This window comes from Cavia porcellus, unplaced genomic scaffold (genome assembly GCF_034190915.1).
Source record: "Cavia porcellus strain 051 isolate PalLab524CR breed Dunkin Hartley unplaced genomic scaffold, mCavPor4.1 scaffold_7, whole genome shotgun sequence".
NCBI classification, from domain to species: Eukaryota; Metazoa; Chordata; class Mammalia; order Rodentia; family Caviidae; genus Cavia; species Cavia porcellus.
This window is the reverse complement of record NW_026947490.1, coordinates 41,549,294-41,576,726: the sequence shown is the minus strand read 5'-3', so window position 1 is coordinate 41,576,726 and position 27,433 is coordinate 41,549,294. Positions and strand designations below refer to the sequence as shown.

General features: G+C 45.6%; 1 protein-coding gene across 19 annotated transcripts in view; it reads left to right on the top strand.

Moving 5' to 3' along the window:
- The window catches only part of Znf536 (zinc finger protein 536), a 432,561-nt gene that overhangs the window by 83,764 nt on the left and 321,364 nt on the right, over positions 1-27,433 (top strand). For 3 of the 19 annotated variants that reach the window (XM_063253418.1, XM_063253421.1, XM_063253417.1), the window contains exon 3: positions 16,629-16,708. The exons of the other annotated variants lie outside the window; for them this stretch is intronic. The gene's annotated coding sequence lies outside the window, so the exon portion shown is untranslated. The remainder of the gene's footprint in view (positions 1-16,628; positions 16,709-27,433) is intronic. 19 annotated transcript variants of the gene reach the window in all.

The window sequence follows — 27,433 nt, the reverse complement described above, 5'->3', positions numbered from 1 at the left end:
GTAGGATCCTTGTTCTGGTTTTATGCAGGTCATTGAGCAGTTGTGGGTGGCTGGTGTGGCCTGGGGTTGCCCAGCCAGTTCTGGTCTGAGCTGGGACTTGGTATCTGCTACCTGTGATCTTTTGCTGTCACCCAGTTGTTGGAAGAATCAGTCCCTTACAGTTGCCTCTGAGACAGGGCAGAAACATGGCTGGTGGCATGCACCTGTGCCCATACATATATATGGCCTGGTTGAGAGTCAAGTGGCCTGGTTGTTTGTATTTGGCCCTTGCATGGCTGCTGGTATAGGGCTTCTGTAGATCCTTTGCTCTTACCTATGGGGTGCTGCGAACCCTCTCTGGAGGGGAAGGGAAGCATCAGTGACACCTGGAAAATGGTACTAGAGGTTTACCTTACAACAGAAGTCAAATCAACATTCAGAATTAAGAACAGACAGGTAACTTGTGAAGGCATTTCTTCAGTCCTTCTGAGATGCCCACATGTCTTGCTTTCCCTCTTTCCCACTTAGACAGAAATTTCTCTTCTTATTTCTAACAGCTACCTATAGAAAACACTTGAATGCAGATTATATCTTGATGGTATTTACTAATATAAATATTTGCTTTTGGGAAGTAATGTTGGACAAAATACATAAGCAGCAGGCTAAGCAGCTGAATGCTCTGAGGTAAGAGATGCCACCTCTGTGGAGTGGGCTGCTGTCTGTCCATCTCCAGTGAGGCTCAGAGGGTGAATGGAATGACCACATGTTGCCACATCTGGTCTCCTCCTCACAAAGACATTGTGGCTGTCTTCTAAATGCTAAAAGCATCTTTTCCAGCTTCCCCCGGGATATTTGGAACCTCTCCCAGCACCCAGAGGTCAGCAGTGTGGGTTCATAGTGTGCCTGAACTATTCAGTGCAGTCTCCAGACCCCACGATGTCTGAAGAGGGGTCGATAACAAATCAGACACTGGCCCCATCCATCTTGCCTGGTGTAATAGCTAAGTAAAAGGAAGGAACTGAGCAAACCAGACGTAAGTCTGTGAAGAGCCAATGAAGTGATGCAGACCAAGGCTAGGGCGGGCAGATGCTTTTGCAACAGAATTAGAGTATTTTTAAATATGAGCTTGTTGCAAGCAATTTTAAATAACGCAAATTTCACTAGAACCAAAGCTCATGGAGGGGTCTTGGAGTTTGAGAAAACAGGATTTGATGAGCCTGAGAAGGCATTTACCTCTGATTCTGTGTAGGCTGCGGCATGGGGTGCTGGGGTTGAGGGGAGGAGTGCTGCATGCATGTGTGTGTGCATGTGTACATGTGTGCACATGTATACCCACCCATGTGCTTGCATGTGTATGCATGGGTGTGTGTGTGTGTGTGTGTGTGTGTGTGTGTGCACTTGCATGTGTGCATATCTCCTCTGTCAAGGTGCTGATCTGTAGAAACTTCCCTGCAAGTGGACCCATAGCCCTGCGTGCTGGTGTCCTGTACCCATCTGAGATCAGCTTTCTTCCTCCAGGACGACTCCATTTTCAGTTACACTGGATTTGGAGAGTGCCTCTGAGGCAGCTTGCTCCCTTCTTTTATATTCAATATTACTACAGTTTTTGTAACCTGAATGGCATTGGTTTTAACAAATAAACAAATGCTAACTGCCAACTTCCTTGGCTGGACGGACGTGAATCAGCTTCAGCAAGTGAGTAGATGACATATCAAAGAATACGTTGACTAATCCCTTCGCTGTCTGAGAGCATTTTCCAGATCGTAGACAAATACACTGGAGGTGTTCAAAATAGAAGTCCGGGCATGGCCACAAGTGTATTCTGGGGCATTACGGCATCCACGTGTTCCAGACAGGTGAGTATTTATAGGCGATGCTGCGAAGCTGGAAACGCCCGGAGCCCACTCTCCATCCTTCCGATGACTGTGGCAGGAGCATGCTGGAATGATATTCTGCTTTTACTTATTATTTGCTATCAATGTGACTATTTTTTAATTTTTTTAAACAAATAATTTAGTCGTAAAGCCTCAGACTGATTTTTTTTTGGTGAAATAGTTCTAGTGAGCTAATTTATTTTTCAACTTTAAAACATCAGCATTTTATAGATCTGAATTTCACAATGTGAGGATGATTGCTACGTACAATTTGCAAAATTGTGATTAGCCAGCCCTTGCTTTGAGTTAGTTCTTCCTAATTCACAAAGGCTTCCAAGAATAGTCTGCACAAAATTCAGTTTGCAAATTGCAGGGCAGATTTTTAGAGGGCAGTTTAAAGAATGAAGTCCTAAGGGTTTTATCTATATTTATATCTCTTGTTAAGCCAAACTCTTATGTAAATGTTACAATCTGTAAATAACTAGCAGGGCTGCCTTCCTACAGGCAAGATTGCATCTCCATTTTTTGAGATTTAGCAAAATTATTAAATGGCAGAATTGACTAAGACGCAAGTATATTTGGAACGAGCTAATAAACATTAATCAATATCATCAGCTGTATTTGTGTGAATATTCAAGGGTTGAAAAGTATGGAGACCTTTCAGTGTGCAGTTGAATTTCTCACAAATTAAAAAAATTGAAGTCAAAAAGGCATTGCTCTTGTGATGTTTCGGGGGGAGAGAAGAGATAGCTTCATATTCACCCACTTTTTATAGCCACTAATGTTTCAGTAAACCTTGCATGACTGTGGACAGTCTGGATTATTTTTCATCCTTTTACCATTGGACAGGAAAGAAATTACTGGCTTCCATCAGTGTTCCCGGCAATTCCTACTTTCTGACATCTGTTCCTTCCTAAACATTTTACCAACCTTGATGAAATGTAGTTTGGTGTTAGAAGCTGACTTGAAGAAAAAAAATTGAATGATTAAAAAAAAAAGATCACATTGATTAAATACCAGAAGTCATATCCCAAGAACCACAATGTTTGGAGGGCCGTTGGTATTTATTTTTTCTTCAGCCTAGATAACTTACAGAAATTTTAATCATGTTTAATCTTTGAATTAAACTGAATTAGTGGCTTCTTGTTTTTAAATAGAAATATAGTGGACTCGTTTTAGTCGATTTTAATCAGTCTTTGGGCTCTGTTCGTAAGGAATGTTTTTGGTCTTTCTTAGACAGATCATGTAATGCACTCCTCCTGAACAAATTATACTTTCTCAATTCATTAAGTCTTCTTTATCCTCTGGTTCCCAGGCAAAAGCACACAGTGTCTGGGAGGTCAGGACCTGGTGGGGAAGGAATTAGAGAGAGCTGCTGGGCTGGGGAGGAGCAGAGAGACAGGGTCTTGGCCACGTCTAAGGGGTCCTGGGAGTCCCCTGGCCAGAAGCCTGCTTGTGTTAGCCTCAAAGGTACAACTGTGCTAGGAAGGTATATTTGGGACATTTGGGCCCTCTCCTTCACCTGAGTTATTCAGATGACCCCTAGATTAATTTCCTCCACGAGACAACATTCAACGCTCTCTTCTCTTTGGCCTCCAGTGAAAATGAGGCTTTTCATTCGGTCTGTGAGCAGTATTGAAGGGCTACTCTACTCTAGACAAGTCATTAAAGGCGGGGGTATATTTCAATCCATTAATCTATATGGGGTGTATTGAGTAGCTAGTGTGTGTCACATTGCTGGGAGAACAGTGAGGGGCAAAGGAAGAAACTACCCTGTCCCAAGGCTGTGTTCTGGTGGCTAGGTCTGTGACTGGTAACACAGGCACACACATCACCCCCACACCCCCACACCCCCACGCCACCGTTGGGCATGGGATATCCTTGGGCTCTTCTCCAAGGTCACATACAAGGTGAGCGGCACCGTGTCCTCTGAAGCCCTGTTCACCTTGCAGGCTGCTTCTTCGGACTCTGAGACATCCTCTGCCCCCTCAGGCAGAGTCCTTTCTTCTGCAAATCTGCCCTCCCCAGGTCCACCTCCAGTTGGTCCACAGCTCCCTTTTCTCTGTACACCAGGTACTCTCCCCACAGTTTATAGTTTCACAATAAAAGAAAACTTAATCTAGTCCCACAAATTTTGCAAACAAGGAAGGAGGAAACAAAGCCACGCAGTACCCCATCATTTCCACTGGCTAACCTTTTCATCTTCTCTTTTCACACACATTTTTCACCGTATATAATTGTAATAATTGTACCCTGAGTTTTACATCCATTCCCCTGGCATCATGTGATTTCTATTTTGCTAAGTCCCATATAGTTTATAACCACCATTCCTAATAGCTGCCGGGTTCCACTGAATGGATATGCCATAATTTACATCACAATTCCTTTATTATTGGCATTCAAGTTATTTCCAATAGTTCTCTAATATAAAAAATACTATGATGAGCATCTTTGCATGAAAAAAATCTTTTTTTCCTCTTATTTCAGAGTATTTCTTTAGATCAGATGCCTGGAGCGGAGATTCTTGTTTTTCTGTCCCTTTTCACAAGTTTCTGTTTTTTTCAAGACTCGGTCTTGCTGTCTCAGGAACTTTGCAGGCTGCGTTTTGGCAGTGGATGCATGTATTGCATATTTTTTTTCTGGAGGTTCCTGTAGACCTGGTCCTTGGCTAATCCCAAAGGAAGCAGTCGAGGAAATAAAGTACCTTTTCCTGAAATTTCCCTCATTGCACCCAGTCAGTGATTTTTGGGTGAAGCAATCAATGTTTTGGAGCTCACACTAAATGTTTAAAAATTTTTTTGTGTTGTTAAGTATGCAAGAAGGTCATAACTGCCCATGAACCCCTTCCTCTTAGGCCCAGATGAGATCTTCCCAAAATGCCTCCTTACCTGTGAATTGAGGCAGAGGCTAAAGAGCTCGCTGATGTCTCATGGGTCCTGACTTGTAACAACCACCCTGCAAGGCTCTTGCCAATACATAGGACTTTATGGGAGTCCTCTGGAAGGCTTGGTACCTCATGGATGAAATTCAAAGTTTTTAGTATCCTGCTTCCTTAAGGGAGGTATGTAGTATTGGGCAAAGAACCAGATGTGAGGCATCCTCCCATCTCCTTGTGTGCAAAAACCATTCTTGAGAAGCAATTGTGGGAGCCAGTTGCCCTGGAGGCTGTGGCCTTTCCTGATCCCAGGGCTAGGCCCTTTCCAGAGCTGGAGAGGTTCTTAGAGGGCCTTGTGGCCTACTCATGTGGGGAGCGCTTTGCTGGACGAGTCCAGACATCCACGGCTCACTGGATGTCAGGGCAAGTGTGTTTCAGGGATTCCCCTCTTGGTTCAGCTCCAACACTGCCTCCTCTCCCCAGACCCCCAGCCCCTCACCCCTTCTTCCTCTTCCCCTGCCCTCTGCTCTCTGCCCTCCCTCCCTAGCACTTAACTCCAGCCCAGCCATACCTCCCACCTCCTGTTTATATCCTGGATCTTTCTTGGGTTGCTAATTCACTCACAATCAATAATTCTCTTCTTTTAAAGAAATTACAGAATATTTCTATGTATGCTGGGAGAGGGGAAAAGCAGTGTGTGTCGTTTTCAATTTGATGTGTTCTGGATTTAGAAGTGCTGAATAATTCATTTCTGCTTAAAAAAATAAACATACTATCTCTATCTGAATTTGGCTAGGAAGGGGGCTTCATAGTGATTCGGTTCCAAGATTGCAGGGTTTTGGGATGGACAGCATGAGACAGAAGTCAGATTTTGTCTGGGAGAAGCAGTCTTCCTTCCCACAGCTGGCGTGGTAGGATGGCCTTGGCCATGCCGGAAAGTGGCATTGCTGGTTCTTACTGGTTTCAAGAGTTTTTCTCCCTCGGCTAGAGTTTAGCCCTCCAAACCTTCCACTTTGCTGTTACTCCATCCATATCTCCATCCTTCCCTCCCTCCTCCTTCCTGTCCGCAATCCTCTGTTCCTCCGTGTACCTGAGCACCCTTCCCACGATCCCTGCCTTTGTGCATCTGCTCATTTTTCCTTTTTATTTATCCTTCATCCAGTCATGCATCCATATATTCTCCTACATGTACCCAGGTTTGCATCCATTTATCTACTCATCTGTCCATCCATGCATCCACCCATCCATCCATCTGTTGTGTTTTGAGGCTGTGAATTCCACAGTCTCCTTGTATGTATTATAATGGGAAATTATGCCAAGAAATTACTGACAATGACACGAGTGGCCATTTCTGGTTTGCTGCACCCTATTTTGCATGGAGTCAGAGCCTCACCTGTTTCTCCATGTCATTCCCTGTCTTCTTTCAGTTATCCCTAAAGACTGACTGCCTCATTGCAGGGTGTTAATGGTGAACAACAGTTCTATGTCGTACCTTCTAGACCAGTGGCAGTGAACCTATGGCACACATGCCACAGGAAGCATGAAAACTCTGAAAGTTTTGCTGTGACTGTTCTAGACTTTTTCTTAGACATGGGGAAAAGAGGCCCAGAGATCAAATCCCAGTGGCTGTATAAGAAGAAAGGGCAAGACCAGACAGACACAAACATCATGCACAAGCCCTCTCTGTGTCTCTGTCTCTTGCCAGATGATGTCCTATGCTGCCTCAGAACTACCAGCAGGAAGACCATCACTAAATGAGTCTTCAACTTTGCACTTCCAGAACCATAAGAAAAAATTAAAGCACTTCTCTTTATAAAGTATATCAGCTATATTTCATTATAGAATGAAAAAAAATGAATGAATGCACCTAACCCCGAGGCCCTTCCTCATTCTATTCCTGGACACCTCAGCTGGGTATAGAATCGGGGAGGAGAGCCAGCCACTCTGCTGTGGCCTCTCTGCTGTGCTGTGTGTCAGCCCATCAACTGGCCATGAGAGTCTGTGAGATCAGTTTCTCTATCTGTGTAATGCAAAAACAAGATGCTAACAGCTGTGTTATTGTGTCCAGGGCCTGTGGTGGAGCACCAGCATAAACGTATGCTGGGAAGCATGATGGGAGGATGAAGGCTGTAGACAGGGCTTTCTGGGAAGCCTTTGTACTGCAGAGGGTCCTCTGAGACTCCAAACCTGTGCCTCCTACATGGAGCATCACTGTCCCTTGGATCATCCCCCTCTTCCTGCAGAGCACTCTAGGAATCTTTTGGGGAAGGTTGAGGGCATGGAATCTCTTATGTGCCAGATCTGGCATTGCCTGTGATGTCCAATTCTGTGGACTGTGACCTGAGTGGAAGTGTGGTCCTGGCACCAAATCCTGGCAAAAGATCAACCCAGATGTTCCTCATGAATAGCCTCCAGATGTGCACAATGTGAGGGTGAGCTGAGCCTTGGTCCCAGGCTCTGGGCTTCCTGACTGTGCCACCTATTGGACATGAGACTGTCACCTCTGCTCTGGGGACACATCCCTCATTGTGAGCTGGTAATTCCACAGCAAATTCGGGGAGCCCAGCCCCACACTCACAGGCTCCACACCACATACCTCATCTCCCCTCTGCTAAATCACAAACAGAAATTGAACTCAGGGTCACGTATGAAGTCATGAGTGTAAGTTTATTTTTTACATGTGGAGTGTTCTTTATTTACAGTCAAAATCCCCTGAAGATTAAACTTTAAAAAGATTTAATAGTGCTGGGGTCAGATGGTAACCTCTTGCCATGCTCTAGGCAAATAGGCAGAGCTCAGAAATAGCAGCCTCTTTGAAGAGGCTCGACACGGAGGACTCTTACACTGTGGGGACATGTTCATCCCAGTCCCAGGATAGCACTGTGACAGGGCCCAGAAACCCGGCTGAGGACTTGGGGCCCACCTGTGAAGACTGGTGGCCGCAGACACTCAGGCAGAGCGGGGTAAAGGAAAGGGGACGCTGACCCAGAGCTGAGAATCAAAGTCATAGCTCTGCACACAATTCAGTCACCCTTTTGCTTATGGTGGTGAAACCAGTCCCTCCTTGAGGCAGCTAGGAATGTTCTTTTGGCCTCTGACTAATAGTTTCTGAGATGGCTGTCCCTGTCTGTGACAGAGGTGTGTACTTTTCTTTTGGTTGAAATGACTGTGGGGAAACACATAATTTTTTTTTTTCTTTTTGAACTGGAAGTTTTTTTTTTTTTTTTTCCCCAAAAGACTTTGTTTTCTTTATGCAACTTTGGTCTGTAGTTTGTTGACAGCTTTTGTTAAAACAAAATATATTGTTGCTGAAATTAATACAAGAGCGGCTTGTGCCCCCTCTGGCTTTGGGTATAAAACCTCAGCTCAGGGTCCCAGGATTTGCGCCCAACTGTGAATGAATGAGGCTGATTATCACCTCTGAACCCTGCCCTGACCAATAGGGTCTGTCCCATCTCAACTTCCTCTGGGAATCCAGGCTCTTCTCAGTGGGCATTTATTTTATGAGCAAAGTAGGGTGTTTTCCAGGCCTGCATTTGATTTTCACTTATAATTATCTCCACATAAGACTTCAATTTCAGATTTTGAATTGGAGACACATGAACCGGGCTATGCATGTTAAAAGATCAGTGACAAAAATCACATGACATTTGCATGCCGTAATTGTTCCCCCTGATCCCCCTCAGCCAGCTTTCTTTGAAAGTTCTAGAAAACCTGCACGCAGCAGCTGCACCCCCTTGGTTTGGGTGAGGGGTAGCTTTGGTGGATTTTGTTTGGGTTTGGACTTCTTTGTATTGACATCCTAATTCCCTCAAGTGAAGCACACTTGTTTTCTCTTATGACCAGACCACACCCGTGCATCCCCCAGGTTTTGGTCTCCATCTCTGATACCTCGGTTGTCAGAGCTAGGAGACTTTTATCCTTTGGACAATGTATTTGTCTTCTGATGATGGAATTAGAGATAATAATGACTTTTAAGAATGGAGGACAGGTTTACATTGCCAATGACCTTTCCTATTGTGGAGAGTGTGCTTTGACAGTAGACTTGAACTACAGTAGTATTTGTGAGCAGAGTTGCCCCAGGCTCCTTGAGCTACTACATTAGGGTGGACTGGTCACACTTGTCTATCTTTTTCTTTTTTTCTTGTCAGTGCTGGGGATCGAACCCAGGGTCTCATGCACGGTAGGAAAGTGCTCTACCACTGACCTGTATTTCTAGCCTTGGTCTGAGTCTTCTATGCCTGTTTTCTCTCTGAAGAAGGAGGAGGCTACTTTGTGGGGTTGATGTGTATGAAATGAAGTGAGACATGTGAAGTGCCTAGCACAGGGCCTGGCACAGGGTGAGAGTCCTTGTGAATGAAAAGCATAATGATCATCACTCAACACTGGTTTAGCAGTGAGCAGTTAGGTGCTCCTGCATGCCTGGTTCTGTGGAACTCCTCGGGGACAGAGACATGGGGAGGACTTGCTCAGCTGCAGTGATCAAGGCACCTGGAGATGTTAGCAGGGAAAGGCTCTCTTGAGATTCAATGAGAACCAAGAAAAGTCTTCTCTAGCCATGGTTGTCAGGGGACAAGTTCTATTTTATTTTGTGGTGCTGGAGATTGAATCGAGGGTTTTTGCACTGAGCTACATCCCAAGGTGTCTCTCTCTCTCTCCATATATATAAGTATACATTTATATCAATAAATACAAATATGTATTTATCTATTTTATTTTGAGACAAGGTTTCACTCAGTCATTCAACTGCTCAGGCTAGGCTCAAACTTGCAATCTCTTGCCTCATCCTCCCGAAGTTCTGAGAGAATAGGCATATGTCATCATGCCCAGCGGAAGGGCAACTTCAGCTCCTGCACTGGGCTCTGTCTGCATCTCAGGAAAGCATCTGCAGCCTCTAGCAATGCACTGAGTGACCTTACAAGCTCTCACAAGAGTCTTGGTATGACCAGCTCTCCAGCTCTGTGCTACCCTTGATCTGTACTCAGAACTCAATGGGAGCTCTCGCCAGTGTCCAGAGGGAAGGACTTGGTTCTTAATAATCACGTACTCAATAGGTAGTGATGCATTATTTTGGCTGTCCATGTAGCCTTAACTAATCACCCAAGTTCTGTTGGAATCATTCTGTCATGTAAATCAATATTTGTGTCACATATGTGCTCCAGAAATAAAGGCTTGGTGATTCCACTGTGTTGGAGGCAGAGGTTTGTTGGACCCTGTATATGCTGGAGGGGTGAAACATGCCTTTTCCCTGGAAAGCTCTTTGGCCACTCGTGGATGTGAAAAGAAATTCCTTTTAGATTTTCTCCCGAACCGTGAAGCCTATGTCACCAGATATTTGGTATACTTCGAATCTAGTAATGGCTTTTAAAACTTAGAGATTGTCAAGAGGTATTTAGAAATGTTGGCTGCTTTCATTTTGTCCTTCTTGATCCCTCTCTGTGTCACCTCTCTACTCCTCTACTCTTTTCTTTGCAAAAGTAAAATTTAAAGGCACAATAGAGTGAGGAATGAGAGGCAGGACTGTAGGGTGGGATGCGCTCAGACAACAGGAGCACTTTTGGATCATATTAAAGTGGATCTTACTTAAGGGCCTGCCTTTCCAAGGTCTGTATCTCAAGGTCAGCAGCCTCATGAGAGAGGCACCTTAACAATCAGAGGGGCTGGCTCCAATTCTCTCAATAGACAAACACCTGTTTTAAGCCGCATCTGAGAACATGGGCCACACAACTGGGAGAACACAGAACAGAGCCTTATTGAGAAAGGCCCAGAAGGACCCGGGACAATCAGCTTATGGGGAATATTTTTGCTCGATAGGAATGTGGTCCTGCTTGCTGAAAACATATCCTTTGCACAGAGAACACACATAATCCAAGGCCGACTTTGCCCTTTGAGTAAAAATAGGCTTAGCAGGAATTTGGGCGGTGGGGGGCTGTGGTATGGGTGGTGGGAAGGAATCTATTTCAAGCCTGTGCAATACACTGTCTGCTTATAGACAAGACTCCAAGTGAGTGATGTTAATGGAGTTCTGTTCTGTAAAGTGGATGTGACTAACTAATACAGTGAAACACCCATAAAAGTGGCGAGTAAGTTGCATTTAAGAGAGCCTCTGGTTTATGGCCTTTTCAAGTACTCGTTGGAGTTATCTGGGCAGACCTTGGGCTAACCTGGTACAGTCTCAAGCTCGTCAGGCTCCTCTCCTCTTGAATCTAGCTGCACTGTTCAGTGCTGCTGCAAGTTCTTGGGGGTCATGTCAATATTTCCATTAAAAGACATTTTTAATGGAAATTTATTAGTGTGAAAGGATATTTTGCTCTGGGGTATAACTTAACTTACTGGGTCTACACCTTGGGGAGATAGATTCTCTACCAAATTTCTGAAGAAAAATCAAAATTGATTTGGATATTGCTATGCTGATTTTCAAAAAATATTGGTTGAGCAAAGTAAACAAATTTATATGAAAATGTGTTTTCAGTGGTATTTTATAATCTCATAGTTTAAATGAGATGATGTATTTGAAGCCATTGATCACCATTCCTGGTATGCGATGGGCACTCAATAAATATTCCTTTGGATTCTTTACTAGGACTATTTCTACCATTGCCACTAGTACCAGTTCTGCCACTGATTTTTCTGAGTTAGATATATATTGAGTAATATATTGCATACTCTATTTGTCAGAATGCCAGGGGGTTCTGGGTGTCCACATGTTAAATATTAATTCTTCTAAGTCTGACTCTGTATAGGTTTGTGGCTAATAGAATAATATTAAAATAAATTTGGTAGTGTAAATAAATTTGGTGGGACCAAGAGTTGCAGAGCTGGGGTGAAGACTCCCTCTTGAGAAGTCAATGTCATGCCCCCCAGGGCACAGCCTACTGAAGGGGCACCTTAGCATTGCATCTGCCTGCTCTTTGAGAACAGAGCTTTGCAGATTTCTGGGCTGGAAGCTAATAGTGATGTGAGGAATAATTGGGTAGACTCAGAAGACCCTTGATGCTGAAGTTGGGAATAGGAGGCCCAACTCAACACCTTGCTTTGTCACGAAGGGAATTTAGAAAAGTCACATTACCATTATAGGCCTGAGTTCATGTTCCTTGGAGGTAATTTGAGGACTCCCCACTCTGCCACTTGGATTTCCTGAGCTCCTGTCTATGAAACTCTTCCTGAGTTTGGCTTCGTTGACACCTGCTCAAGACGTGGCAGGCTTGTGTTTCCTCAGGACTGCAAAAGCAGAGAAGCAAGTGGCCAGGCATTTGAAGGGTTGAAGTGGAGGCTTTTGCCCAGTGCTGAAGACTCCCTGCTGGGGAGAATTTGGCTTGCAGGCAATGAAACCCTTACTTGAGTGAGGGGAAGTTAGAACCCTTGCTTTTCAAAATTTAACCGTACTACTTTGTTCATGAAATTCCATTTCGGGAACGAGACGCCAGAAGGTTCAGTCCCAACTGCATTTTCAGCAACACACTGGGAAGATTAGGTACAAGGTCTTTGACACCTATCACTAAAGAGCATAGTTTGTCTCTTTATGACATATTACCAATTCCTATTAGATAATTCCTGAATACCACAGAGTTTAGGTCTGTTCTGTGTCTGTCACAGTAATGCCTGTTTTCAGGCAGATTTCTTTGCAAAGTAGGTTGAGGATAGTGTGTAAGGAAGTCACTTGTGACCTGCATTCTGGTGTCCCTGTTCCCTGAAGTATGCCTGCTTGTTGAGTTTCAGAGGATCTGTCAGCCAGTGTCATTGACTGAGTTGGTCAAGGTCCTGTACCCAATGAGGTGGATCTGCTTCCTTGACCTTCCTCATCTCTAGGAACTTTTCTGCTTGACCTCAGAAGAGCCCATAGTCCTCTTCTTGGAGATGAGCTCTCCTGGAGGGTGCATGTGATCACTCCGTGTGTGCATGTGTTGTACACCTTAGCGGGGCATCCTCACCGTCTACTTTTGCTCTCCTGCTTCTTCACCATGGTTGTCATTTCCTGAAACTTTTATGTCCTAGTTTGTCCTCCTCTTCCAGACCTTGGATCTAATATTCTCTTCCCACCCCAGAAAGCCCTTGTTTGACCTCCCTCTGTAAAATCAGCCTTCCCCAGTTGCTTGGTATCTCTCACCCTGCTTACTTGCTCTATAAATGCTCTGTTACAATCTATAATGATCCTAATTATTTCTCATCTCACTGTCTTTTCCTTCCCATAAATGCAAGTCCCGTGAGAGAAAGGGCTAAGTATGCCTTATTCTTTGCTGTGCCCCGGAGTCTAGTACAATCTCGACTCAGAAGAAGAATATGATAAATATTTGCAGAGACAGAGCACGTGTCTATGACCATCAGCCCTGCTTGAGTGGCCTCCTGTCTGTGACAGCTCTGTTTCATCTATAGAACATGGAGGATCCTAGACAAGGAGAAGTCTGGGGATTCTAACGGATTACCATCTGACTGTATGCTCATAGGCAGGGGTAGGTAGAGATGAGATCAGGCTGTGAAGAAGTTGCCAATACAAGTGACAGAAGGTGGACAATGGGACATGGCCCCAGGCATCAGCCTGGCTATAGTGATGAGCAGGAAGAGCCACTTGAGCTTCTTCCATTGGAGGGAGTTGGGTGGAGACTTGTGGCCACCCTGAATGCTAAGCTTAGGCCTTGGCTTCTGGTGTCTACATGGCTATGGGGCCCCTGGTCAAGAGGTTCTTATTTTCCATCTTCCGGCATGGTTTTGGCTTTGGCTAGGGTTTCCTGGACACTTTCCTGATCTGAACTTGATTCCTGCTGCAGCATGTCTGATTCTCAGGATTGTGTCCTATTGCTACCTTCTGCCATTTATCCCATCAGGAGTGCCCACCTGCCCTGGCCTCATCCACACCGAGCCCTACTGATGAAGGTGACCTGTGACTCTGTCCTAGAGGTACCCACCCACCAGCTGGACCCACCAAGACTAAACACAAAGTACCCCATGGATTAGTGGACTGTGTCTGTATTGATACATCTAGCCCCACCCTAATGATATGTTTATTTAACTGATGACTGCTGTCCTCATTAGAGACTCATTGTTGAGCCTGGAATAGTGATTATTTTTGCTGATATCCCTTTTCTGAAAAGATGATTTTTTAAAAGATCATTGTTTTGGTGTGCTATGAATTCTTAATGAGGTTAGTTAAATTTAAAGGAAACCCCCAAACCACCCTTCAGGTTGAAAAGAGAAGTGCCTGCACAAGCAGGCTGCTAATTTGCTGATTATTAATGGACATGGTGGTGACAGACCCACAACTTTCAGTAAAAAGAGAGCTCATTCACTGGACATGGTAGCACCCAAGTAAAGAAGACACTTAACCAATGGGAGTCTAGTACTTGGGGTCCCAGGACCTTTTCTCTTCCTTCCATGCAGTCTAACAATGACTGTTAGAGCATTGATAATGGATTCCAAATTAGACCCAAAGCTGTGCAATTCTTGGGAATGGGTGAAAAATGTGTTTATAAAAGCTTATTACCTAAAACTCTGGAAAGTTAAATAATGAATTTGACAGTGTCTAAAATCTGGGTTTCTCTTTTGGAATTCTAACCCAGTTTCTGTGTGGTGGTGAATACTGACTTCCTGCTTCTTTGACAATGATGTGAGATCCCAAGAAGAGCTTGCCTTGGCAAACCTGAGAGGTTAGGGTATCACGTCACAAGCTGAAGTTCCCCTCCCATGGCAGAGAGGCCACGTTTCCCCTCTGTGCCTCTGTCTTCTCAGCTGTAGACTGGGCCTATACAAACTGGCAGGTTCCTTCTCTGCATAGAGAAATGTGAAAAGATAGGGACCTCCATAGCTCTACGAGACCCTTTGCACAGAGGCTCAGTCATAGGTATGTAGTCATTGATGGTGCAATCCCAATGGTCTCAGCCCAGAGGCCAGTCTTAGAGAGCTCTACTCAACATAAGGGGCTGGGGACAGGTGGGAGGTGAAGAGGGGTACGAGAAAGTCACAGAAGAAGCATATGTGGCCAGCACATGCAGGATTTGACACCAGGGGGAAAGCGCTGAGCTGAACTAAGGACATGACAATTGGTTCTGATCCTGCCCTGTGTTAGTTGTGTGAAACTGCACAAGTCATTTAACATCTCTGAGGCTTAGTCTCAGCTTTCTTATAACAGGGTTATTGCATCAAATGAAATTATGCACCTAAGGGGTTCAGCAACATCTTAGACCCCAATAACACAGCTGCTGTTACTGCTGCTGTTTTCACTGCCATAGGCCATGTGCCCTATCCTGTGTCACAGTGTAGCATGCCTCCTCTCCTCCTGTGGCTGTGGACTGTGCCTCCTGGAACTTGGCCACATCCAGTCCCTCTTTTCTGTGGAATCCAGGCTTGCAGCAGACACAGTCCCTCAAGGACTGATTAATGCGCCGAGTCTCTGGTCGCCTGATCTGCTCCTGCACCTGGCCCCCTTCCCAGTGCCTGCTGCAAGTCTCCCTGGCCCCACAGCTCCTGCACTAGGCCTGTCCATTCTCCTCCAGCTGGCCCATGTGTGTGAGAGGCTGTGAGCGCTGCTTCGCACACAGTTCCTGAGCTGCCATTGTACCTGAGCACTGCTCCTTAATGCAGCTGCCTCCAGATCGTGCTCTTTCAAACACTCCTGATGCTCACTAACTACTTGCTTCAGAGTGGTTTTATTCTTTCTCAGTCCTCTATAATTCCCCTGCAGCTGTTGCCACTAACAGCTCAACATCAGGCTGTTCAGAGCTTCCTAGAACTATGGGTTGGGTGGACAATGTTAGGGGGAAGCCCTCTCCAAGCTGACCATCCCATGGGGGAGTCTCTCCCAAGTACAGCGCAGGAGGGAACATAGAGGTAGAGCCATGGTGGGACCAGGGGAAGGAGCTGGTCTGCAAATTCTCAACACAAACTGAGTATTCCACAGTGTGTGCAAGGGAGGGAACCTGATGTCCCCCTGGAAATATTTGGTGCATATTTATTCATGTTTTTGTCACTTGTTTCTTCCAGAAGTTGTCCAGGAGGGTGGAGACCATGTCTGATCAGTCACTTGTCTCTCCAGCACTTGACACATAGTAGGTGCTCAGAAACCATCTGCTGAATGAATGAAGGGGACATTCTTATGTGAAATGCAAATGGTGCTTGAAAGGACAATAGAAGGGACATCACAAGGGAGTATCTGAGTGTATAAATGATGGCTACAAAAATTTAGGGGCTGGCAAAGCCTTGCACTGGTGAAGGCATGAGAGAGACTGCTCCAGAGGATCTCTGGATCCTGATGGTGCTTGTAGACAGAGAAGGAGGAGAAGGAACTGCATGGAAGGCAGGGTGGGGTGGGCAAGGGGGTGCAGACGTGACTGCATGAGATGATCTGGACTGGAGAGAGGGTGGCCTGGGAAGCACGGGAGAAGGTCTTGGAGAGGCCGGTAGAGGCCGGAATGCACAGGCCCCGGGTGGAGAGTTCAATTGTGACCCCTGATGTTATTTTAAGGTGGTGGCTTTTCCATATTTAATTATGAATGAAATTGCATTTGAGGATGGCAGCTGATGATGGTGTGTGGTTATGCTGTGTGGGCTGCTTTCAAAATATCTCACCCCAAACTTCATTAGTGACTAGTTTGAGGAAAGTGCAGCCTGACCTGCCCGCATTTTTCATCTTGACCGTGTCTGAGCTGTGTGGACTTATGGGGTAGCTTATGGCTTTGCTGTTTTCTGCAGGTGTGAGCCAGCCCTTCCAGATCTTGTTTTCAGTATGTCTCAGGATTTTGGGGGGATATGACCATCTTTTTGCTTCTTGATACTTCTCCTTTGCCCCTTGAGTCTGTCTTCTTTCTTTATTCTCCCCCCGACCCCTGCCAGTACTTGGAATTGAACCCAGGGCCTTGGCATGGAATTAACTCTCTAGCTTTTTTTTTTTTTTTTTTTTTTTGAGACAGGTTTCCTGGCAAATTCAGTGGCCTACGCTGGGCTTAAATTTGTGATTCTCCTGCCCCAGCCTCCCAAAGAAGAGTTACAGGTGTGTACTACCATGTCCAGCTTTGTCCTTTTTCTGCTCTCTGACTTGGACCAGCTAGAGGGGAGACCATGCAAAGCCTACCCATGGCTGTCCATGACCAGAGACACCAGGGCTGGGTCTGCACACGCCCAGCTGGGCTGCCTGGCCCATAGAGTCAGCTTGCTAAACTGAACAGTGTGCATCCTCCATCTCCCAATTCTCCTAAATATGGTCAGTGTTTGTAGTAGCTCCTCCCTGCATCTGCGTGAACTGTAGATTTCAGCTTAGCCACCACTTTAGCCAGGCTTTTCCTGGCTACCATCCCTTCGTTGGACTTAGAGTAAACCGACATCATCCAGATTAGCCTTAGTGAGGAGTACACACGGACTGCAGCAACAGCACCCAGAGAGCTTTGCTGTGCGTGGCATATGGTGCAGTCCCAGCTCCCCTTCTGGGAGCCCACCCTGACACTGCCAGAAAGATGGCCCACAGCCCAGCGCAGGTCCCCAGCACCTCCCTCGCGGGGCAGAGGCAGGACTGTTAGGCAGAGCTGCATGGGTTTGCTCTGGCTCTGCTGCTGCTGTTTGACCTTCAATAAACTGCATAATCTCTCAAAATCTCAGTTTTCTACTATCTATATAGTGAGGAAAAAGTGAACAGTAGAAATGGAGACAATAGTAACTGAAATTTAAAGGAATTCAAGTTGGCCCGAGCTCCCAGCAAGAGTCCTGTAAGTGGTCACTGTGCTCCTCCCTCGATGGTGATGATGGTGACGGCAGTAGAGCCTGTGGCTGAGAGAAGTGACCCACTCTGCCTGGGATTGAGCCTTTGTGCTATCGTTGATTCTTTAACCTTGGGCCAAGGACTTCACCTTACTCTTCCCCCTTCTTCCTGTCTATATTGAGTGCTAGTAGAACTTCTTGGTGAGGTTGTAAGGATTTGAACTTAGACCACACAGAGAAGCACAAGGCCCATGGTAAGCACAGTTGACATGCTTAAAAGTGTGTGTGACTTCTTATTACAGTGATGATTGTTGTGTCATTACTTTAGAGGTGTGTGATCTCGGGCATGTTAGTTTCTCTTTGAGCCTCAGTTTATCCACTGGTGAAACAAGGACACAATGCCCACTTGGAGGGTTTGTCTGCTGACTGGTGGCATGTGTGACAGTGCACACCTGCAGGCGAGGTGGCTGCTGTCCTTCCCCGGAGCGTCTTTCCTTCTCCCTCCCCAGCCTGCGAAGTTCTGTAGCTAAGTAACACTGGCTGCTGTGAGGCATTTGACGGTGCTGTTTGCAGGAGGGAGGGCCGCATGTGCCGCCTCTTCTTTGGGTGACAGCTGTTTCCAGGCAGATGCCTCCCCCATGTTCTGAAGCAGTGAAAAAAGGGGAGAACGTCCCAGATTTAAATTTGGAATGTGCATGGAATTGTGCCAGCCTCCCAGGGGGCCCCCAGAGCCCTATGGGCCAAATGCTCTTTGGGAAGACTACTGCTCTGGACACAGTGACATTGGCCACATGGGATGGCCTGGGGTCTTGGTTGGGCTCTTGAAACCACAAGTGCAGGGGGAGACTCATGTCAGATCCTGGAGAGCATCGCTGGGTGCCCGCCTGAAGGGTATCAGGTTGGTCTGCTGGGGGAGGGGCAAGTGGGAGATGCAGGTGGGAGATGCAGGTGGGAGACTGCACACAGGAGGGCGGAGCAGCAGTGTTGACACATCCTGCCCTCTGGTCTCAGGGAGCAGCATCACCCCAGGGGCAGAGATCAGCTCACTAATAAGGCGGGGATCTTCCCATGATAGATCTTCAATGGGCGCCACCTCCTTGGGGGCCAGGGTTCCTCATGGATGTGGGGGTGATATTATAAGGCCACCTACTATAGGGTGACAGGAAGGGCTGTGAAAGCCCTGGGACATGAAGGAGCAGTTCTGGGCGGGACACTGGAACTGTGGATGGGTAGCCACTTAGTATAGGCATAGAAGCTGCTTTTCAAAGCAGGAGGATTCCTCAGGCATCCTCAGTCCTAAATGTTCTCCCTCCTCCCTCACATCTGTGCAATACTGCCCCTGGGGGTGCCCCTGTGGTGAGTGGTGTAGCCTATGGAGAAGCCTGATGGACATACTTCTCCCTCAGGTAGGCAGGCTGCCTTCTCCCTCTTCCTGCCTGGTCCTGTAGGCTGCCTCTCAGTCCTGGCCCAGCTCCAGGAGTGTCTGCTGTCTAAAGGGGAGCCTGGGAGCAGCCTCCTTACCTTGGGAGCTGACTTACAGACTGCTTCTCACCCTGAGCCTCTTCTTGGAGTCAAAGGAGCTGCTAGACCCTAGTGGCTGTGTCTTTGGGTGACAGGTCAGGTGATCTGCCAGGAGCCTAAACTCAGTGGTCACACTGGCTGTTATTCCTTGCAAGTGGCCTTAGAGACAAGATGATGGATGCTAGCAGTCATCTAAGGAGACCTCTTAGGGCATACAGTGCATAGCTTGATGAAGTCCCCCATAAGGATCTCATGGAGCCCAATACTGGCCTTTGACTCATCCTGTCCTATGTGTTTGCCATTTTGAACCCAGTGATGGGTTAGAGGCATAGGCCCTGTAAGCCCTTGCGCTTCTCACTTTTGTGTGTGAATGTATCTAAGCCAAATCTTCCATAGCGAGGGATAGTTTTCATCTTGTAGCTTTGAAGAGTCTTTTCACCTGCTCAGGTGCCTGGTATCCCTGTGGACTGGAGCTCAGAGCAGAGGAGAATCAGCAGGCTCTAAATGATCATCGTCTCCTACCTGCATATGTACACAAAAATATGCCTGAATGCTTTTTCTTAGCATGCAATTTGCTGTCTATTTTTAACTTGTTCAGAGAGGGCCAAAACGAAAATTCCGCAAGGAAGTCAGAGTGAATAGAGGTTGCAGGTACACAATCACCAAAGAGGCTGAAATAATCACCAAAATGACATCTCTTAGAAAGTGTGTCACTCTCAGAGAGGGCTTCTCTTGCAACAGGCATCGTTGTGTGTGTGTGTGTGTGTGTGTGTGTGTGTGTGTGTGTGTGTGTAATGTTTCGTCCCTTCTGCCACCGTGCACTTAATTCAGTTCCAGCCATGTCAGGAAGACTTGAGAGAGAAAGAGAAAAAAAATCCCACCATTAAAGACATGCTCTTTGTTTTTTCAATCTGTGACCCCTGCAATCTCTTTAGCAAGCCACGGTTCAGTGAACTGGCACACAGCAGCCGTTCAGCAGTGGAAAAATCATAAAACAGATGGGAGCTTTACATTTTTGTTTAGTTTTTAAGAGCAGTTTTTATAACATCGCTTAAAACCATTCTGATGCATCGCACTGTTTACACTCAAAGCTTTGTAGCTAAGATGTTTACAGTACGGAGAATGTTTTAAGATATTTTATAGTTATGATATTTAGATAATTGGCAAGAAAAAATAGTTTGTTGAGATTGCAGTGATGTTGGTAACTGTGAAGTAACTTATGAGTCTCAATAAATATGTCCAGTTCGGTGGAAAGTACAAACTCAGTTAAAACAAAACAACACAAGAGGGAATATCTTTTTAGTGAAATCATTTCCTTTTCTTAATCAAAAGATGACAGGCAGGGCCTTAGAACTCCCATCTGCATGGCACCACGCCACGGCTGTGTGCCTCGCTGCTTCCCGCTCGTGATTGATAGCTGTACCGCATCGGCCCATTGCTATTCCACATGAGTTCACACAGACACCAAGTTAATAAAGCTCAGTTTGAGGAGACCACCTTACAAGACACCGGGTAGCCCTCACATCTCTTTGTGCTGTGCAAGTTGTAGAGTTTGAAAAAAATTTTTTTAAGTTTATCTGTTTATTTTTTAACGTTGAAGAATGTATGCAGAACTAAGATTTGGAACTCCCCATCTTTTTTTTTAAACTGCCCCAAAATGGCATTAATCAAAAACAATAACTCCTTTTAACTTTTCTAAAGTGCTCTAAAGAAAAGTATGAAATAATCTGTGTGTGGGCCACAAATGTGGAGAATGCAAACATTTCACAATAAACATGTTTAAATGAAAGTCCCTGGCAAGATAGCCTGAAAGATAGTACATGCTGGGTTAATTAATGCACACTCATAAAAATAAACCTTACTTTTAAGATTTGACCAATAAAAATCATTAGCATATTTGGATCAGATGACTTTATGTATACATTGAACTTCTCCATAGCACATTGTCCTTGGGAAGCTTGAAAACAGATTTCTGTTTCAAGTCAAAATTCCCCTCCTATCTGCTCTTTGTGTTTCCAATACAGTGATATGATGATTTATTCTGGTTTTATCTGTTATACCTGAAATTGATCTACTGGTGATGGGATTAAATTTATCATTTTAGATGTATAAATCATAGTTAGATAGCCAGAAAAATGTTTAGTTGCATAAAATTTCCTATTGTTTGCTTATGACACACAGTGTTAGATTTTCACCATAATCAAATTACTATAGTGCATAATTTTCACTCCAAGATGTTTATCTTTTGGCTATCTCAAATTGAATCATTTTGGCCTCTTCACAAATGCTATTTTTAAAAAAAATATTTTTCTGAAAGCATATATTCAAACAAATGTTGGCTTTGGGTTGTGGACTATGTCATGTTCTAAAGTTCTGTTAAATTGGAAATCACATAATTTTTCTAAGTCTAATTACAGTATAGAAGATTCTGGTTTTATGTCATGCTTTTTGTAAAGGAAAAGACAAACTGCTACAGAGACCTCTTCCGTGTGAAGCTAACAGTAAAACCAAACTCATTTTAAAAGAATTGAAATTGGAATTCATAAAAACTCGGTAGAAGTTGTAACTACCCAGATAGTGAAATTCCGAGCCTACGATGATGCCACATTTCAAATCCTTATGAAAATAAAAGCAACCCAACAAAAATTATTGAGGAAAAAACTCCAGCATGAGTTTAATTTTATCCAACTTTATTGGCAGCTTATTTTGAACTAATGTGCAATAAAGTTGCCAAAGCAGAACAATGGAAAGAAATGAGAAAAAACATTTTTTTGTTGTTTGCTTGCAGTGTTGGTTTCAATAAAGACTGTGGAGCAGTAAATACTTGAATAAATAATTTGGAGTTCTTCACTATGATGCCCGGTAAGAGGCCTTGAGGACTCCTCAGTCGAACTAGAATCAGCTAGTTCCCCAAAAGGCCAGGCAGGCACTGACCCATCCATGCAAAACCTTCCAGGGACCTCCATCCCTAGGCCTGCTCTCCCCTGCCACCCCCACGGGAACAGACTGGGGACTTTGGGTAAGCCCTTCTATGGTAGCGTCAACCAAACTTGCCTAGCAGCAAGACAAGTACCCGTTCCTCAGAAAGAGCCTTTTACACGAATGTTTCTGGAACAAGAGCTTATAAGTTTGAGGGTTCCAGCAGATTATAAACAGTGTCGGCTTCATACCCTCATTTTGTGCCAGAGACTCAACATTGCCTATTTTAGAGACCATGTGTTTACGCCTACAAAACAAACCTTGGCATGTGTGTATATTTGTCCAGAAGCCACACCTAATGACTTCTGGGGTGGGTGAGCATCTCTCTTCCCACTGTCCGTCACAAGCTTTGTTTACCAACATCGATGAGCTCCTCAGTCCTGCTGCCATCCCACTCAGTGAGGCTTGGCTTGGGAGAGGTCTGCAGGAGGCCTTAACCCTGGGGAGACCCCGTGTTCATGGAGAGACAAAGTGAAAGAGGGATGGCTGCAGCAGGTCCACTAACCAGGAGTCCCTGAAGGACCCAGGACCCGTGTGTGTGTGTGTGTGTGTGTGGTGTGTGTGTGTGTGTATGTGTGTGTGTGTATGTGTGTATGTGTATGTGTATGTGTGTGTGTGTGTGTGTGTGTGTTATTTTTGAGGGAGTTTCGATCTTATTTGTAGCTGAGATTGTTAACAGACATTTTGAGGTAAAGCTTAGAAGGTTTTAGCCTGGCATGGCTTGGGTATGGTTTGAGTGTGTTCCTCCCAGGGCTCCTGTGTCAGAAGCCTTGCACCGATACGGTGGTGCTATGAGGTGGTGGGATCTTTGGGAGCACAGGTGCTGGGGGAGCTGCCCTTGGAAGACATTAAGGTGCTTATCTTGGACCACTGGCTCTCAGGTTCTCAGAAGAGCCATCCTGACCTTTGAATTGCCTTGCTTTTGGCCATGTGATCTCTCTCTCTCTCTCTTACATGTGTTCCTGTTGCTGGAGATTTTCACCAGAGCATGACTGATGCTCCTACCATGCCCTTGACTTTCCAGAACTGTGAGCTAATTAAACCCCGTTCTTTATCAAGTTAGCTTGCCTTGGGTATTTCTCGAAGAAACTGGAAACTGCTTCAGGACAGAGACAGAAGCTTCTGCCCCTCAGAAAGCCCAGGCACAGAGTGAGGGGCTGGATGAAGGGGACTGACATGCAGTTATGCTACTGGCCAGTGCCACTGTCTCAGCCCGTTTACGGTAATAGGTGTATGACGCCTGGAGTGACCACAAGTGGAAAGTGTCAGAGGAACTGAGTCAAGGTCTGGGCTGAGACTCAGAAGGAGCAGTCAGTGGGCAAGGTCCCTTTTCAGAGGACCCTGGCAGGACTGGAGTGGCCTCAATTAGGGACCTGTCATAAACTTCATGCTGGGGACTCCATGTGCCTGACTCCTTCTTTCCAAGCAGGAACTCCTTCTTTCCTGCTTGGTGGCAGCCCTGGACCTTCTACCTTGGGAGTCATCAGCTCTGCCTTCCTATCCTGGCACCAGCTCTGGGCCTGGCATGCTCTGCCTTAGAAGCCCTGCTTAGTGAGTCCTCTCCTGAGCAAGCGTAGTGGGAGGGCCATTGTTCACCACGTCTGGGCTGTCTGTGGAGTCAGGGAATCACTTCTCCACAGTTCAAGGTTCTTTGGAAACCCCTGGGTTCAATCGCCCCGTGAACAGCTGGGAGAGTCAAGCCTGGGGAAAGGAAGGGACTCCCAATTTAGATAGGAGTTAATGGTGGGCTAGAAGGGACCTAGGGTTTTGATTCTGAGCCTTGTCATCTTGTCATTGCATGAAACTGCTAAATGATATGAATCAATGTTCCTTGGAAGACACAGGGTAGATGACTAGGTCTATAACATCTGTTCTCCTGCTGGTTTACCTTTTTCTGTTGTTGTTTTGGGTTTTTTTGTTTTTGTTTTTCAAGATGGGGGCTTGCCATATAGTTTAGGTTGGCCTTGAATTCACTGTGTAGCCCAGGTTAGCCTTAATCTCATGGCAGTCCTCCAGTCTCAGCCTCCTGAGTGCTGGGATTTTGGTTTACCTTTTAACATAACAATGTAAACAACAGTAGGTGTTAATTATGGAGTAGTTGTGTTACCTTTGTAATGAGTTAATTGTTAGTTATCTAGGTTTAATTTGTTCTTAGAATTTTATGGCATACATACCACCATGACCCCCACTTTACAGATGAGGAAACGGGGTCTCAGAGAGGCTGTTAGGTGCTCAAGGCTTACAGCCAGGTAGCAGACAGGGATTCAAGGATGGCTACTCATGCCAGGGTTGGTGTGCCCAGCCCTTTCCTCCTCAGGCATTTCAACACTGAGCCCTCTCTCCAGGTTCTGCATAGTGAAGTGTGTTCCTCTCTGGCATAGCTGTGTCTCTATTTTGCATACATAGTTGGAAAATAAATACTGCTTTTGAGTTATGACTGTATAATATAAAATTTCCATTCAAAACAAACTAGTTTAAGCAGATCTGTGAATCAATTTCAAGAGAAGTCTGAACTGGTTCATGGTACAGTTAGGAGGAGAGACGTCCACAGGGGAAGATGGCAAGCAGATGACAGCACCACCGTCCCAGACCCAGTGAAGTGGGAAGAAAGAGGAGCCTGTAGAAACTCCATGCTGAGGAACTGCAGGCAGGTCTTGTCTTCATTTTGGGCACTGACCTCTAATAGCGTCATGTGACATGGCTGAAGAGAGCCCTGGGGTTTATTTGTGTATCTCGGGCAGCTGCTTAGAGCCTGCCAATGGGAACCCCAGATCCAGGAAGTCCCTGGTCTTCCTTGGTAGCATATCTGGGATCTAGGTTGGCCTGCCTCAGAGGGGACTGTCCAGTAGCTTGGCATCAATGATGGGACTGGAAGCAGAAGAAGAGGTAGGTGGTGAATCTGGGCTGAAGACGTCAGCATGGGAAGGCTAGACAGTCTCATCCCAGCTCCTGGCTTATTGTGCTGAGCTGCCCGTGGCTGACCACGTGTTCCTCCTTGTATGATCACCTGCATACAACCCATAGAGTACCAGGCTTCCAGTACATGTCCCTCCCTGCCACTATGACTCAGTCCTGGAGTGACAGAGTCAGCCACCACAAGAAGACTCCAGTCCAAAGTGTTGGCTTCCATCAGACTCCGGGTTTTCTAAGGAGAGGTCTTAAGAACACAGAGAAAGTAAGAACAGGGGTTCTTTTCTGAGGTCTTATTACTTCCTGTGTGAAATATTTCCTTGGGAAAAGGATTCTAATATCATAAAATGCTGAAAAACCACCAATCTAGACCAAAGTCTTGACTTTGCACTTGCATGGAGACACAACAGTTCCTATGGAGTAGCTCCTTGCTGTAGGCATTCACATTCACCTGGGACCAAGCTGTTCACCAGGCAGGTGACCCAGAACCCACAGAACAGAAGTGTCTAGTAGTAGCCAAGATGGTGGCTGCGGGTCGAGTAGTGAGAGGGTGCCAGACCCTGAGGTGAGGATCTCAGATGTACAGTATCGTCTCCATTCAGAAGTGAGCACAAGGAAGTGATCGTGTGACTTGGCAACCAGCGCCAGCACTTTCTGGGCTGTGGTCTAGGATCTGTGCTCTTTACAGCCATGGTTATGGCCATGCAGGAAGTGCCCTTCAGTGTCTGACAGGCCACCACTTCATCCAGGCATGCTATGGTGATATCATGCTCACGGAGCCCCCTTCTTCTGAAGGGTCAGACAGGAGGGGGATATTTCTATATTCCTTCTGTCTGTATGAGGGTCTATGCAGAGTCCCTCTGGCTGAAAATGAGGATGGGGAGCCAAATTCCTCAACCATAAACGGGAGCCAGAACCTCACTCACAGCATCCTCTCACATTTCACATCAGGTTGCGAGGTGGGCATGTGAGAGGAGCTCCTGTGTGCTTGTTGATTAGGGTCCATTGATATGGTTTCATTCCTTCATAAGATATTTTATTTGCACATTATATTTGAGCACTTGCTAACAATTTCAAGCACTCATTACCTTTTTTTTTTTTCAATATTGGGTATTAAACTCAGGACCTTTTCACTGGGTTGCATCTCCAGTCCTTTTTCGTTTAGATTTTTCTTTTCTTTTCTTTTTTCAATACTGAAACATGATCTCAGTAAGTTGCTAAGTTGCCCAGCTTGGGCTTGAACTTGAGATCCTCCTGCCTCAGCCTCCCAGAGTGCTGGGATTGCCAGTTTGTGTGCATCAGGCCCAGATTTTACTACTTGCTTTTTTCCTTCAGTTATTGCTCTGTCTTTCCACCCATCCATTCATATATTCCTTAAGGCTTTAATTCATTTATTCATGTATTTTTCCCATATGCATTTATCAACTCATTCATTGATCTAACAAACAAATCACTTTGAAATGAATTAAAGCCTCTACAAGAATGTATAATGGTCAAATCCACAGTACACATAGAGAACTCCTTGTCACCAAATGTACAAACACATGGAGTTGTAAAAATAGCACAGAGACTCCAAGAGAAACTTTTGGCCTGTGACAGGTGAGCGGTGAACTCATCTATTGTGATAATGTAACTGTCCTTTATGACCTGAGGTTTTTTGAGGACTCCCTCCACAGGTTTTCTCCATGGTCAGGAATTTCTGGGTCTTCCTGGTTCTCCAAACGTCTTGTGACCCCCAGGCCATCTTCTGGTTGCTCCTGGAAGGTGACAACTGGCAGAATACACAAATGAAAGCAAGCAATGGCCAAACCCAGGAAGCTGATGAGTGAGAAGGACCATGATGGAGGAGGCATATCAGGGTGGAGGAGGAGGAGGGAGCATCGGGTAGAGGAGGAGGAGCATCAGGGTGGAGGAGGAGCACTGGAGTGCAGGAGCATCAGGTCTCTACCTGGAGTCTGTGTGGAAGGACACTGGTGGGTATGGTGGAAATGAGGAAGAACTGACAGCCAAACAAAATTCAGGGTATTTTCTCCCCACACGGAAGACTGTCTATCTGTGTTCTGTATTTGAATTTCATATCATCATTAGAGGTGGACAGAAGGAATGCTACTGTCCTGTTCCATTCGTTGAGATCCTGTATTTAAAGCACAGTAACCATAAATCACAATCTAAAAATTAGGATTTCTACCAATTGTAATAATAATCACTTCACACCAGGCTATGAATGAGGATGTTTTCCCATGCAGACATATATAACTGGGGAAGGGCCTTCTGCCCCCACCAGATGAATGTGGGTTGGAAAGACCGCCTTTGTTGAGCCCTGTTTTGGCTTCATGGAGAAAGGTTGTGTGTTGAGAAGGGTGAAGGGTGGACTTTGTAATTACTGGGATGCTGTTTGATCTCACACTCAACTTTCCTTGCTGTGTGTGACTGCAGTGTATGTGTATGCCCTTCCTGCTTGACAAACTGTATTCAGGCAAGTAACTGCAAGGGTTCTTTGGATAAGAAGAGCATCAACTAGTGGCTTCCACACATATAGACTGGCATGGCACCTGTTGGTTCCTGGGGATGTTTTCAGGCTTTAGCGGGTGTGAGTGGTGTGAATGCTATCTCG